Source organism: Musa acuminata, chromosome BXJ1-9 (genome assembly GCF_036884655.1).
Source record: "Musa acuminata AAA Group cultivar baxijiao chromosome BXJ1-9, Cavendish_Baxijiao_AAA, whole genome shotgun sequence".
Lineage (NCBI taxonomy): Eukaryota > Viridiplantae > Streptophyta > Magnoliopsida > Zingiberales > Musaceae > Musa > Musa acuminata.
Genome location: NC_088335.1, coordinates 40,274,760 through 40,289,381, shown reverse-complemented (window position 1 = coordinate 40,289,381; position 14,622 = coordinate 40,274,760). Strand labels below are relative to the sequence as shown.

General features: G+C 41.7%; 1 long non-coding RNA gene across 1 annotated transcript; it reads left to right on the top strand.

Moving 5' to 3' along the window:
* Window positions 1–1,651: 1,651 nt before the first annotated feature.
* LOC103998581 (uncharacterized) lies at window positions 1,652–2,404 on the top strand. Its single transcript, XR_010480064.1, has 2 exons — window positions 1,652–1,808; window positions 2,007–2,404. It is a non-coding gene; the product is annotated as an uncharacterized LOC103998581 (long non-coding RNA).
* Window positions 2,405–14,622: the final 12,218 nt, after the last annotated feature.

Here is a 14,622-nt window from a genome sequence, read left to right as displayed (position 1 = left end):
CATTATCTTGTTTTTTTAAAAAAACACAGGATTCTCTGCACCAGCGAGACGACCATCCACCGCGCTCACTCCAACCACAGCTCGCCAGGTGTGGCCACCTTCCCCCTTCCTCCCCTGGCGTCTCGAGCAGAGTGTTATCTCATACACCCCACTCGTGTCGCAGATCCCAACGCTGCGAACTCATCGGAAATGCAACTCTGGTCGAGCTAAGGAATCGAGTCTCGAGCAGCGGTGTTGCAAATCCAGAACAGGAAGAGAACAGGAGTCGAACTCGGCGGGGTGGAGATGACCGGATTAGATTCACAAGATCTCCCTTAGCCCTTCTCGAAGTCATCTCGTCTCGTAATGTGGCTCGATAAACCCACCCTTTTGTTCTCTTCTGCTCTCCCGCCCCTCGTCTCCACCTGACAGCAATCATGAGTCCTCTTCTGCTCCGCATTAACGTCTGGGTGTTAAAGCAGACATTGTTATCTGTTCTCCGGAACGCCCTGCGCTTTCTGCCTCCTCTCCTTCCCCGCAGATGGCTGCCCCCCTCAACCCTCATGCGCCGGTTTACATTCCATCTTCCTTCTTCTCTCCGTTTGGAAGCTATTACTCCTCTCCTCTTCCTGCTAGTTATCAGCACCCTTCTGATACTCCACCCTCTTGCCTTGCGTTCAACCAACCTCCGGTTCAGACTACTACTGGTTTCTGCGGTGCTGCCCCTCCGATGAATCCATTTCCTTTTTGTTACTACTCTCTTTCTCCTCATGCTCTTCCCCACAGCACTTACCGTACTTGCTGGAAAGTGTTTGCTTGTGGTCAGATCCCTCCGATGCCCCTCCATGGCCCGAAAGCTCACGAGCGGGCTACTCTGACTCTTCTCAGCGAGGAAGAGGAGAGTGGGGGGAAGCCAGAAGAAAACCCTGCTCCACAAACTAAAGTGAAGGAAGAGGTGGAGAAGGGCGGTTGCAGAGCTGCTGACAAAGCTCGGATGGGCTTCAAGGGTTCTGGAGGCGGTGGTTCCTTTGTCTACAGAAGGAAAGCTGTCGCGCCGAGGAGAAGTGAACGCAGAAAGGTTCAGTCGCTGAATAAGAAGGGGAGTGTAGAATTCGAGTTCAAGAAGCTTGTGCGTGGTGCAAGTGAGTTACTGGATGACGGGAAAACCACGATCATGATCAAGAACTTGCCCAACAAGTTCACGTACGTTGTATTCTATGATCCTAGTAACCTGCTCTCATTACTAACGTGTCTGTAATCAACACAATTTCCTTTCTGTCAACTTGGGGACTCTCTCTCTCTCTCTCTCTTTCTTTTGGTAGCAAGGAGAAGCTATTAGGCATATTGGATAAGCACTGCTACGAAGAGAACCATAAGTTAAGCAAAGATGGTGCTGAGAAGCTCTCGGAGTCGGGAGGTGGAGAAATCTCATCGGCCGCTTTTTCTGAGTTCGATTTCTTGTATCTGCCCATAGATTTCACGTACGTTTCTACGCTGTTTTCTTTCTCACTGCGGTTTGCACCGACTTAGCTAGGGTTTCCTGGTTCAAGTGAAAAGCCCATGTATATTTGTTTCTTGGTTCGTGTGGTTGCTTTCTTCTAGTTTCCGTTTGGTCTTCCTTATCTTAGTGGATCAATTGCCTGATTCCTTGGTTATATTTGATCGATATCGGGGAAAATGTTACTAGGACTGGCAGCAACATGGGCTATGCCTTCGTCAACTTCACCAGTGCAGTCGCTGCATGGAGGCTGTACAACTTTCTCCACAACTACGACTGGAAGTTCCACGGCTCTCGCAAGATATGTGAGGTCACATACGCCAGAATTCAGGTGATTTCAATGTTTATTTTTCTGATTCTTAATCCCATATAGCACCAGAAGATAATAATTATATGGCGCCTTCGAGTGAAATGATGATTCAAGTATTAATCATCTACATTTAATACTGCTATGTCATACCCTACAAACTCACGTTTACACTCAGTTGCAGTGTCTGACGTCTATTATTTCGATCATTCTTGGGCACAGGGTTTGCCGGCGCTGCAGAAGCAGTTCAGGAATTCAACTTTTGTGTGCGGGAGTGACGACTTCCTTCCAGTGTGTTTCGTCCCGCCTCGCAATGGATACTGTCAGCCGTCGTTTCAGTTCTTGGGCCGGCGAGAATTTCCCCTTCACGCCGACCCCAAGGCATGAAGAGCGAAACAAACAAGAACGTAATGGCTAGGGTTTCTGGCTGTCTTTCTATTTGTCCATCCAACACAGGCTTGGAGGGATAGAAAGTGCATGCAAAAATAAACAGCCATGGATCGTCGTCTAAAGTAATCTGTAATATTTCCAATAGTATTGCGATAGAAAGGTAGTGTGGGGCTTGTTTTGGTGTCTGCAGTGTCTTTACGTTTCAGTTAGTGCAGATATCTTTAGCATTAGTGGTGTTCTCTGATCTCTGTATCTGTGATTTGTTTTGGTGGGGAAGAAGATGAAATGATGGCGTGGGAAAAGAGGCCCCAATAGGAGGGTGCGGTAGGACCTGTTCCCATTAATGGGATGGGAAGGTTGGAGGGTGAGGAAGCGTGAGATGGAGGGACGTACGTACCCTCTTGCCGCTCTGCAGCTGGGCCGCCGAGGGTTATGTGAAGAAGCTTTTCTGCTGCTTCTGTGAGGAGTGTCTGCTCTTATATGATTGACGTTTGATTAGACCTGACCAAAGCGTACACTACAATGTTAATGGTATGTGATGGGCAGCCCTACTCCTACGGGTCTCTGCAAGCATGAGGCGCCATGATCGGCCCTCTCTTGGGTTCTCTTCTGCATGTGATAATAGGGTGACAATAGGGTTCCTCAGTAGAGAAAAATATCCTTTTGCCTGCCTATTAGTGTGTTTTCTTCTTAGTTCATCATGTGTGATTATTAGGTGGAGATCTGGCAATGTTAGTATAGTGAACAACTTATAACGTTGCCGTGGAAGTTCGTTCATCAAGCCAAATGATTCCAGTAGAAGAAGAGAGAGGAAGAGACCGAGCGGGGAGGATGGCTTATCAAGTACCTGTAAGTGTGCCATTAACGTTAAGCTTCTGCTTCCTCTCCCTTTTATCATCTTATGGAGTCTTTGGATCAAATTCATCCACCATTAAACTCTTATTATAGCGACTGCCGATGTTATAACCTACACCATCTGATATTAATGGTGTAAGTAAGAATGTAAATGATTTCTTCAATCGAGTCGGACACGCTGAAAATTACTTATAATATTTGTGAGAAGAATTCGTATATTTCAACATTTATACAGCCGCAAGGCCAAAATGCTTCTCCTCTTATGAGTTTACCCGCAAGGGTAAAACTCTACAGGAGTATCAAGTAAAATGGAGGCTGTGATATCCCGTATTTGATCAACATATATATATGAGAACTGAAATATCGTCACGTGGAAGATGTAAAAGAGATATTGGACACTCTACAAAAGCATTTTAAATCCACTATAATTAGGACATACTTATAAGAAATTAGAATCACACTCTCCAATTGATTTACCTAAGAATAAGGTTTCATTTTAAATCCACTATAATTAGGACATACTTAATAGAAGAAGGATATTTTATAAGAGAAAAATCTTAGGATGTATCATATAGACTAGTTTAGTAATATCCTCCCCAGGTCGATCGTCTGAAGAGAAACTAAATCCTAGATGGATTCTGTTCTTGGTCGAGAAGACAAAGGGATCCCCTATATTTTATTTTGTTCGTGAACCATAAAGATTATATGATTTTGCATGGCTCGATGGTTTTTATTTTATTTTATTAGATCAAAGAGTCAAAGAATTTTCTCGATGAATTATTCTAAGGTTTGAGATATTTGGACGTATTACATTTATGAATTATGATTCAAGATTGTTTTTTTTTTAAGTTAAGATCTATAATTTGTATCTATGGGATCATCGAATACATTGCAAGTTTGCACGGTAGAGGTAGATACAGAGATGGGATTGAATAGAAACAAAAAAAAGAAAGGTGGGGTGTTTGGGGGAGCGGCGTGCCGCATGAGATCTTAGGCTCGCTGGCAGCTTTCGGCAACACCCCTTTATGGGGGATGAGGATCCTGCAAGGCTTGCCGCAGCGAGCAATCTGTAGGAAAAAGAGAAGGCTTGCTGGAGGATATGTGAGTTGCTGCAGCATACGAAGAGATGTGTGTGAGAGAGAGAGAGAGAGATGGTTGGAGGAAGAGCTTGTGATGGCGCACGGAATAGCGTGCCACCATGCAGCCCAGAGAAACAAGGATTAAAAAAAACAGAGAGGAAACTAGAGAAGAAAATTGAAAAAAACAAAAGAAAGATCTTTGTTGCCGAAAGTGATATGATGCTATGCAACATTAAGAGCAAGTGAACAGTCAAAGAAAAAGGAGAAAAAAAAAAGCAGAAGGAAAATAAGAAATAATTAATTTTTTTATTAATATATTAATTAGATTATGCTTGCATACTTACCAAAAAAAAGATTATGCTTGCATGATACATTAGATTCTAAGAATTTATATGTGATTTTAATTTGTATTCTTCATATGATTTAGGAAAAGATGATGGATTTTCAGTTTTAATAGTCAAGATAAAGGTAAGTATTGGAACGACTTCGTTTAGCCTGTTTTCAAAATAATGATATATATGTTATTGACTTGTATGATTTTTTATTGATCTATGAATGCTTTGTTATTAAAAAATATTAAAAATATATCTCTATATAGCAAATTGTTAGGGTTAGATTTGGTTGTTCGAGCTTGAAGCCAAGCAAGATTTTTCTTTTTTGAATTATGGCAACACTTTGTTCTTCACATATACTTACAAATCGTACATCAGACTCAGTGCCAAGAACTCCAACAATCAAAGGTCTAAAATATCATCCTCCTACAACTCAAAATCGAATATGACATCGATCTTGTCATTACCTTTGATATCAGTAGTGGAATTTTCACCTTTAGAAGGAACTAAATCAGTTTTGTTGATGGAGGCTACCCCTTGGAGTTGAATCTATCTCGTAGTGTGACTTTAGAACCTCTAGTGAAGTCCTTCGACTTGGACTTAATTATAGAGTTTTTCAACCTAGAGATTCTTCGAGAGACCTATCATATATCGATTGAGTTCGAGATGGTGTTAGCTTAATCGAATGATTGACCTTATGTGCCACATCACATGTTTTGCACATCCTCAGATGTGTGGGAGGCAGACTTCACTTTTTCCTTTCTCCATATTTTGTAGAGGCTTTTAACTTTTGGAAGTTCTCTCCTACTCAAATGACATCAAATTCTTGACGTTTTGTCATGGCGTTTGTCGAGGAATGTGAAAGGATTCACATTACCCCAATGTTGAGCTTCACTAGGTCAACATACTTTCTCTTTACTCGACTAGGATAGGGGCTTCAATCTCCTAAAAGGGTTGGAAGAGAATGTACTTTTTTATTCTTTAGAGGAATGGGTGGCTGATTGACTTAAGTTGGTCCTCCTTAAAATTTTCCAACATAGCCCCAAGGTTGCATGAGTTGAAAAAAGAGAGTATAGAAGACTTGCACTAGCTCTATCCAAGTCTATGCCATCCTTCAAATTAGCGAGCAATGGCTCGTTACAATTGGACTCAACCCTGCTCCTTAGAATAAGCCATTTATAGCTTTGCTAGGTTGACTTTTTCGACATTGTTGACCTTTGTTCTTCTTTTTGTTGGGAAACCTTAGGAGAGCATCATATGTGCAACGAAAAATAAAACAAAATTGATTTCTGAAAACAAAGACATCAGATCACCATGTGATGACCTGGAGTATAAAATTCGAAATGATAAAACTATATCAAGTGGTTGAGACACTCTCGAGAGATCGTATATCCTAAATCGTAGATATTGGTTCATGGGATGAATGAGTTCTTGTAAACTCCTCTTTACTAGTAATCTACATAGCAGATGCAGTGACGATGCACCTCCTAACGTAACAGGTTCTTTCATGATTGCGCACCACCACGCAGCAACAGTCAAGAGAGGGGTCGATCCTCTTATTGTCCTCTCACACTAGAGAGAGACTTATTGTTGAGAGAAAGATGAGGAGGAGGAGGAGATAGGAGGCTGACAACTATAGGTCTAGCCTTATGACTCATGAAACCCCAACCTATTTATAAAGGGTTCTTATTGCTTTACATAATGGATCTATCTTAATGGATATTGGATCCTCATCCAATAACCATTAGCTTAATGGATATTAGATCCTTATCCAATAACCATTCTAAGCTCTATTGGGTCTCATCCGATAAATCCACTAAAAAAGGGGCTTATTGGATATCCTATATTCAATTTTCTTTTCGTCGCATTGTTTACAATATGTGTGTGACCATCTAGGCCCAATACTGAGCTGACCATGGGTTGTAATTGTTAGAACTCTTTCTGACTCAGTAAATTATTATCCCCATAATGATTCACTCAACGCATCAACTATGGACATACTAGGCCACTATACCATAGTCCCCAAATAGTACAGGGAGATCTAATCCATTTGACCTACTTATCCTCAATTACATTGTATCTATAGTCCCTTATCCATCTAATATCCCAGAGACCGTATACCAGATATGGTATTGCCAAGCCCATATGGAATCTATTCGAGTCTCACTCTTATCGAATTCTTCTGGAGAACTCTCTTAATTCAACTTTTACTCTTATCAGATTCTTTCAATCCAATTGACTCTAACCAGGGATTTGCTTGAGTGAGAATACACAAGATATTCCTCTTATGATTCTGAGAGTAGATAATCCTCTATTGATACCCAATTGCTTTCGTAAGATTGGCTGTCATTCCCAATGACCATTTGTACTAGATTTGAAATCTCTAAATTTATAAGTCCGGTATCAAAAAATAAAGTACTTAAATAAGATATCCTTGGTCTCTCAAGTCTAAGAATCAAACATACAACTAAGACTACGAAATTATTGTTTGACGATGAAGTATCATTAGCCATTCAACATTATCATTCAGTTAACTCATTCTCCAATGAGCATCTAAACTATATCCCTAGTGTCCCCACACAAGCAGTTATAAGACCAACTACCTCCATCATATGAATGAGTATATAATACACTAGTCTGTTCTGATTACCTTGATATCCTTCTCAAGTAATATATTGCAAGTCATAGGTGTCTTGCAAACTAATCACGTGAATGATAGCACATGTGACACGTTACACGATCTTTTTATTTATTATTATTATTATTATATTTTTTACTTTATATTACTTATTACATATATTGTGATGTCTATGGATCTATGTGATGAGAATTGTATTATGATGAGATCATAATAATGAGATCAATTAACCTATAAACACAAACATTAAATATTCATGATTATAGATTACTCGAGAGGGACATTGAAATAACTAGATAGACTAGTATACTAAGTATCTATCTATATGATGGAGGCGGCTAGTCTTATAGCTGTTTGTGTGGGGACACTAGGGATATAATGAGTTCACTGAATGATTCACTCATTGAATGTTAGATGATTGATAATATCTCATTGTTAGATACCAATACCGTGGTCCTAGTTGTGTGTTTGGTCCTTAGACTTGAGACACCAAAAATATCATATATTAGTACTCCACTCTTTGATACCGGAGTTATAGGTCTGAATGTTTCGTATCTGGCACAATCGGTCATCGAGAGTGGTAGCCAACCTTACGAGGATAATTGAGTGTCGATAGAGGATCATCCACTCTTGGTATCATGAGAGGAATATCTGTTAAATTTTAGATTTTGATGATAAAATTAATTGATGAATTAATAATCTAATCTATGGTGTCACGGACAAACTTCTAAATGTTTAATGTAATGCTTATGTATATCCGTGTCTTTTGGTATGTTCATTCCTTGTACAGCATGTAGAGGGACGGTCGAAGGCATAATAGTCTCATTTTAGTTAAGTTGGTGGCTCCTTTAGGCTTGTAAATAAAGGTTGTGTCATGTGGACACGTATGAGAGATTTTTGGTCTATAATGAACCATTTTACCCTTTATTGTGCAACTGTTCAGAGCTTGTAAAGTCTGTTTGTAATTTGCATTGTCTATAAAGTGTTTTTCATAGATGTTTGCTTGTGGATCCCGATTGAGGCGTTCTCTTTAACCCGTTCTCTCTTTTGTTGATCCTAAGGGACAATGGGAGGCTTCGGGGAGGCAGATCTTTACAGACGGACACGCAAGGGTGCCGCACGACTTAGGCAAAACCAGCTAAGTCCGTGATAGATGGTATCAGAGCGGGACAAGCACTCATAGAAACACTTAGCATGCAAATGTAGGGGACCTAGCGGGGCTGCGTTGAGGGCAGTCAGCACTCGCGCGACCGTTTGGGGGAAAACGGGCATGGAGATGTAGGGAAAAGGAGTCGCTCGGAGGAGCGGGCATCTAAGATTGGCATTCAGAGGAATGGCCAACCCTTCGCGCAAGAGGCACCATGAGAACAGGCAAGCCTGGAAGAATGCGGAGTGCACAAAGGTTAGGATGGTTGAGTTTGAGCTACGGCTCAACGTTGACAACAATACTTGATGGTGCTCAAGACAAGCGAGGCGCTTGGTAAAGGATGAGACCATGCAAGGTGGAATGAGTTGCTCAGCGATCGAAAGAGTTGTGCAAAGCTCACAGAGGTGAGGGAAATTGCTAACTCAAAGAATTCGGTACTCATGCATGGGCTTGTATGTTGACGATGGAATGTTCGCGGCCATCCCAAGGCGACCGAAACTCGGCACCATAGAGCATTGAAACTTTCTCTTCGGCATGTGAAGGATATGTCCGTAGGAGGCTGAAGTGTGCAACGAGTTCAGCATTTTGCTAGGCCTTGAGTGGTGCAGCAGGGGCTGTATTGACCTGGAGTCACAATCTAGCAAGTGCGTTTGCAGGAGGCAGAACAATGCACAGTTTGTTCAGTAGATCGGAGTAGTCTAAGGGGATGGTGGTATCTGAAACGAAGAGAGATGTTGCTCCAATAGGACAGTTATCCAGGAGGAATAAGTCCCGGCTCTCCAGAGGGAGAATCATGTGGGACGGACCTCACATGTTGAGGAGGAGTACCTCAACAAACAACAACTCCACGAAGCTCAATGGACTGAGCAAGCGGCGAGGAGTCGTCGCATGATCTTGCTTGAGAGAATGCATTGGTGGATGCATTGCGAGATCAAGTGGGGAAGCGACCCAAAGCAACTTAAATGAAGGCACACTTGGAGTCGATATGGAGATCGGACTCAAGAGAGGGCTGACCCGTGGAATGGTGGGCGCGAGGGCCACCATCGACTCAATGCAAAAACGAGGAGCGGAGCAACTTAGGTGTAACTTGGCGAAGTACCCAAGCCACATGAAGAGAGCCAACATAGAAGTTGGAACATGGAGCAGAGGCATAGTGCTTTTCTTAGACAAAGGTCAAGGACATTAACTCTTATAGAGGCAAGAGTAGGATCATGTTGTTCCATGGGTCCTTCATTCTAACGGAGTGGACTCATCTTGCATGGTGCTAAAGACGAAGGGAGCTTCTAGGCACATGCACCTTATCTCGGAAAAGCATTTGATGGAGGAACTAAGGCGACTCAATTTGCGGAGGTGAAGTTGGTTTCAGAAGGCCTTAGTACGGGGCAAGAGGACGCAGAGGCGGGTACTCTTGAAGAATATGCCACAGTGTTGCAAATCAAGTTATTGGGCAGGAAGCGGTGCACAGCGGAGATTGTGCTGGTAGGGGCAGAGGCCCAGGATCCAGACAATGGTGCACAAATTACAGTGAAGTCGATGGACTTCGGGAGTTACTAGGCGACGGATTGTCCTAGAGCGGTGCTTCATCTAGGTGTGACCCAAGAGTGGGTGGATGAAGGTCGATTGCCAAAGGAGCGAACAAAATCGAAGGTGGAAGAGACCCTGCAATGTATTGGCAGAGGCCACACATGGAGGGTTCACAATTCGAGTTCATCCCACAAGGATCAGAATGCAATAGAGGTGTCACCAAGAGGCGACATGGTGTAGCGGATCGTGGTAGAACAGGTCGTGGCAAATGCGATACACACGATCTAGTCCCGTGAGGGATTAGATCATATGGAGGCATGATCGGGAGCTACTGGAAGCTCCACTTTGGTGAATAACACGACGGCAAGAAGGGCTATAGATTCAAGGAGTGAAGGCCATGGTACCGTAGAGGCGAGTCTTCCGGACATGCATCGAATTTTGCATCGGATGAAAACCTTGGTCATCAGAATATGGGGGCTGTGTTCCACCAAGGGAAAAGTTCGAATGCAAGTACTAGTGAGCCCCATGGGAGGGACTTGATCATGCAGAGGTATGATCGAAGCAGCTGGAGAGTTAGACTGCTCCAGAGCTCATATTCGCTTAAGGGAGCCCTACAAATCAAAGGACAAGGTCGAGTAAGCGAACGTTGCTACCAAGGAAGCTAAGGAGAACATAATCGGTGCAAACCCTACAACGTGATGGTAGAGGCCATGCATGGGAGTTGCAGTCTGTCTTTCCATCGACCAAACAGACTGCTTGGAGAACACAGAGGTGTTGAAGCAGGGGGTCGAAAGGGGCGAGAAAGCGACGACGAGTCTAGAGGGACTTAGCTACCCAAAATCAAGCATCAGTTAGAATGGAGGTGGACTCAGAGGAGTGCCATAGAGACATATCTACTGATCGTAAAGAAAAGGGATGCAGATGTGAGGCAACAGATAGTAGGGCCATGGGCATGGCAGCGCCATGGTACTGCAGAGACGGGACTTCCGTGAAAGTCATTGATCCCTTGCTCTCATGGAGGGAGAGCGCTTGGTCGTGAAAGAGGCCGAGGAGGTGGAGCATGCAGAGGCAATCTCTAAGTACCGAGACAAGGCTGAAGGGCAGAGGCCGAGGAACTTCGTAAGACCGGTGTCAATGGGCTTCTTATCAAGATAGCCGAAAGTGAAGGACTTCGGGTCATGCAAGAGTGCATAACCAAGGGACGAAGCAGGCAGTACGCGGTGCTGTACCTTTGCTACTCAGTGGAGTGGGCGGCAGGGTTGATGGAGAAGACGGTACAATCCCAGAGGCGACCAAACCTATGAGAGAATTACTCCAAGTTGGGGTGAAAACTTCCTGCATTCCAGAAGTTCGATGGCATTGAGAAGGTGAATCATAGTAACTAACTCAATGCAAGGAGTGCAAACACTTCAAGTGCTTCAGAAGTGTGAGCAAAGAGCAAGCGAAGGCTAGTAACCAGCTTGATGCATGGAGTACAACCTGGAGGAGGCGGGCGAAGTCAAGTAACCTTTGCCTTCTTAACCCTTAAGAGAATGGGCGAAACTGAGTACCCCAATTCTCTTATCTATCCAACAGTGGAGCTCTGCACAAGTTCAAAGACCCTTCGAAGATAAGGGAAGATAATAGTTGTCAAATCCTCACCAACGGTGATCAGTACTACTGAGAGTAGATTGTCCGCTTCATTTCCCAACGAAATACCAATCGAAAGTGGAAGTGATGCGAACCTACTTGGATGTGACAACTAAGTGAAAGAAGAGTCAATGAGCAAATTTTATGGAGGAAGGACCCAAAACTTCAGAAGTTTGTGAGACGATGCTCGTTAAAAGCTCCAACAAGCATCCACCCAGTTCAACAGCATGAGGCATTTGAGAGACTGGCGCAGTAAGGATGGTCTTTTCCTTCATTTGGAGGATCCATAGGAATCAACAAGGATCAACACAACTCAGCCAACCCCACACCAGAGTCAGAGTCATTGGTGAGTTGAAGCAGCATAGCGGATCAAAGGTTCGACTACTCAAAAACAGCAGCGGAGAGCAGCTGGGAGCCAAGAGACGCATTGCAGCTGGAGCAGAAGATTGAAGACTCAGCAAAGGCGAGGAGTTGCAGTGTCGATAAAGGCTTCGACGAGGACATCGAAGGAATAAGTGGGGGAGAATGTCACGGACAAACTTCTAAACAAGATGTTTGATATAATGCTTATGTATGTCCATGTCTTTTGATATGTTCATGCCTTGTACAGCATGTAGAGGGACGACCGAAGGTGTAATAGTCCTATTTTAGTTAAGTTGGTGGCCTCTTTAGGCTTGTAAATAAAGGTTGTGTCATGTGGACATATGTGAGAGATTTTTGATCTATAATGGACCATTTTACCCTTTGTTGTGCAACTGTTCAGATCTTGTAAAGTCTATTTATAATTTGCATTGTCTATGAAGTGTTTTTCAGAGATGTTTGCTTGTGGATCCCGATTGAGGCGTTCTCTCTAACCCGTTCTCTCTTTTGTTGGTCCTAAGGGACAATGGGAGGCTTCGGGGAGGCTGACCTTTACGGACGGACACGCAAGGGTATCGCACGACTTAGGCAAAACTAGCTAAGTCCGTGACAATATGTTGAGATAAGTGATGCAGGACTAATTACGATCATGAAAAAGATAAAACCACTAAAGAAGAATTGAATGTTGGGCCGGAGTCAATGATTGGGCATCGGCCTGGATGAATCGGGGCATACATCGAAGGATTAGATGATGCAGTAAAAGCTCGCCAGAAGTTCGTTGGGAGTTCATCAAAAGCTCGCCGAAAGTTTACCGAAAGCTCGCCAAAAGTTCATCTAGAGTTCATCGAAAGCTCGTCGGAAGATCGCTGGGATTCTACCGGAAGTTCATCGAGAGTTCGGTTGAACAATTGACATACCAGACAACTTAGATTACTTATATCGTAATTGTATTAGCCTTAACTATCATAGTTAGGACTTTAATTTGACTTAATTTTGGAAAAAATTCTACTAATTTAATTAGGGGCCAATTGTACCTAAAATATAGTTGATTTGGACCGGTTGGATGGTTTATTCAGCAACTTAAAGCTACGTCAAGCAGTGGTGTCACGCCCCCCCTGAATTTAATTCTTATTTAGGAAGTGTGAACCTAACTCAAAATTGATAATATTATAATTCAACAATAATCCAGGATCCAAACTAACATTTGAGGACACTAAAAAATATTTAATCAAATTCACATCTATAAAACCTGTGCAGTTTATAATCATATATCACATCACTCGATAATTCATATTTATGGAAACCCAAGCCAACTTAACAAAACATTAACAACACTTATAAATCCACAAGTTAAATAATTTATATAATCAAGACTCCAACCATTTCTCATCAATTCATATCATTGTAAACTAAACTTAAAATTCCGAAATTCCAAATAAGAGAGATTTTTTTAACACTTTTACACAACGTATCAATTCAGATTCATCAACAACATTTTATTTTATACAAAATGCACTTATACAATAATAACATAACAATCAACAAGATTTGCCCACAATTCTGAATAGCTCTCCACTACCTCAGCACAATACAAACATCTCAGAATGTGACAAGCTGACCTAAAAGATTTATATAATAACGGAATGAGCTAAAAATAGCTCAGCAAGTGACAAAACATATCCAGAATGAAAAGTGACAGTTTCAAACAAATAAGGTATCACAATGCAAGGTAAAATACAAGAACTCTTAGGATACCATCTCATTAGATACAAAATCACAAATGTCATGTCATTCAAAATATATTTGGTTCATAACAAATGGAGCATAGAGTAATTGGAGCATATCAATAGCGTATGAAATGTTTCGGAGCATATCAATGACATATGGAACATATCAGAGCATAACAATAGCAAATGAAACATTTCGGAGCATATTAAAGGCGTATGAAATGTTTCGGAGCATATCAATAACAAATAAAATATTTTGGAATATATCAATAGTATGTGAAATATTTCAAAGCATATCAACAACATATGAATCATTTCGGAATATATCAAAGAACGAATACGGAACAAAAGCTCAAACGTCAAATTTGACATTACATTCATATCATTCTCATCCAAAGCACATATAGAAACACATAACCAAAGCTCTGGATATCATATCAAACACATAGAAGGTGAAGTGGGACCATAATATAATATGATACATTCATTTCTGAATGACCACCAAACACAAGTCTCCCACGTTTGGGAGCTCCATCCACCCACATCTGAGTGAAGTCATAGGGGGTCGGTAGAGCATCGCGGACTCTATGCATAACTCCCTTTACAATTTCTGGCAAAGGTTCATAATATCCCACAAACACCAGAGTACAAAACGTACATGTGCCTTTTGAGTCAATACGATGCAAATATAATCTTTCACAAATGTATTCAGATTTGAAAAGAAATGAAAGCAAGAGAATACAAGGATTCCAAGCAATCACATATAGCTCAATTTAAATAAGAAGGTTAGATAAATTCAATGTCCAAGGAAATGAAACTGGAAGAGGCACATATCGAAAGCAAATGCAGAACAATAGGATATACATATGCCTATACAAGTTGATACGATACAACATAAACTTTACACAATAGGTTTCAAGAATGCAAATAATTTAAGAATAAGAGTATACAAGAGTTCAAAGCAGTAATATAAAGCTTAATTGAATAAATAAAGCTAAATGAAATTAATTTCCAAATGAATGAAACAGGAATATACGAAATCGACTAAAGCTCTATTTCTGGCAGAATTCAAGAGGTACATTGAACAAATGATTCAAACTATCAATTGTGCTCTAATATACTTAAAAAAAGCTATTATAGAAAGATATTTCAATCTA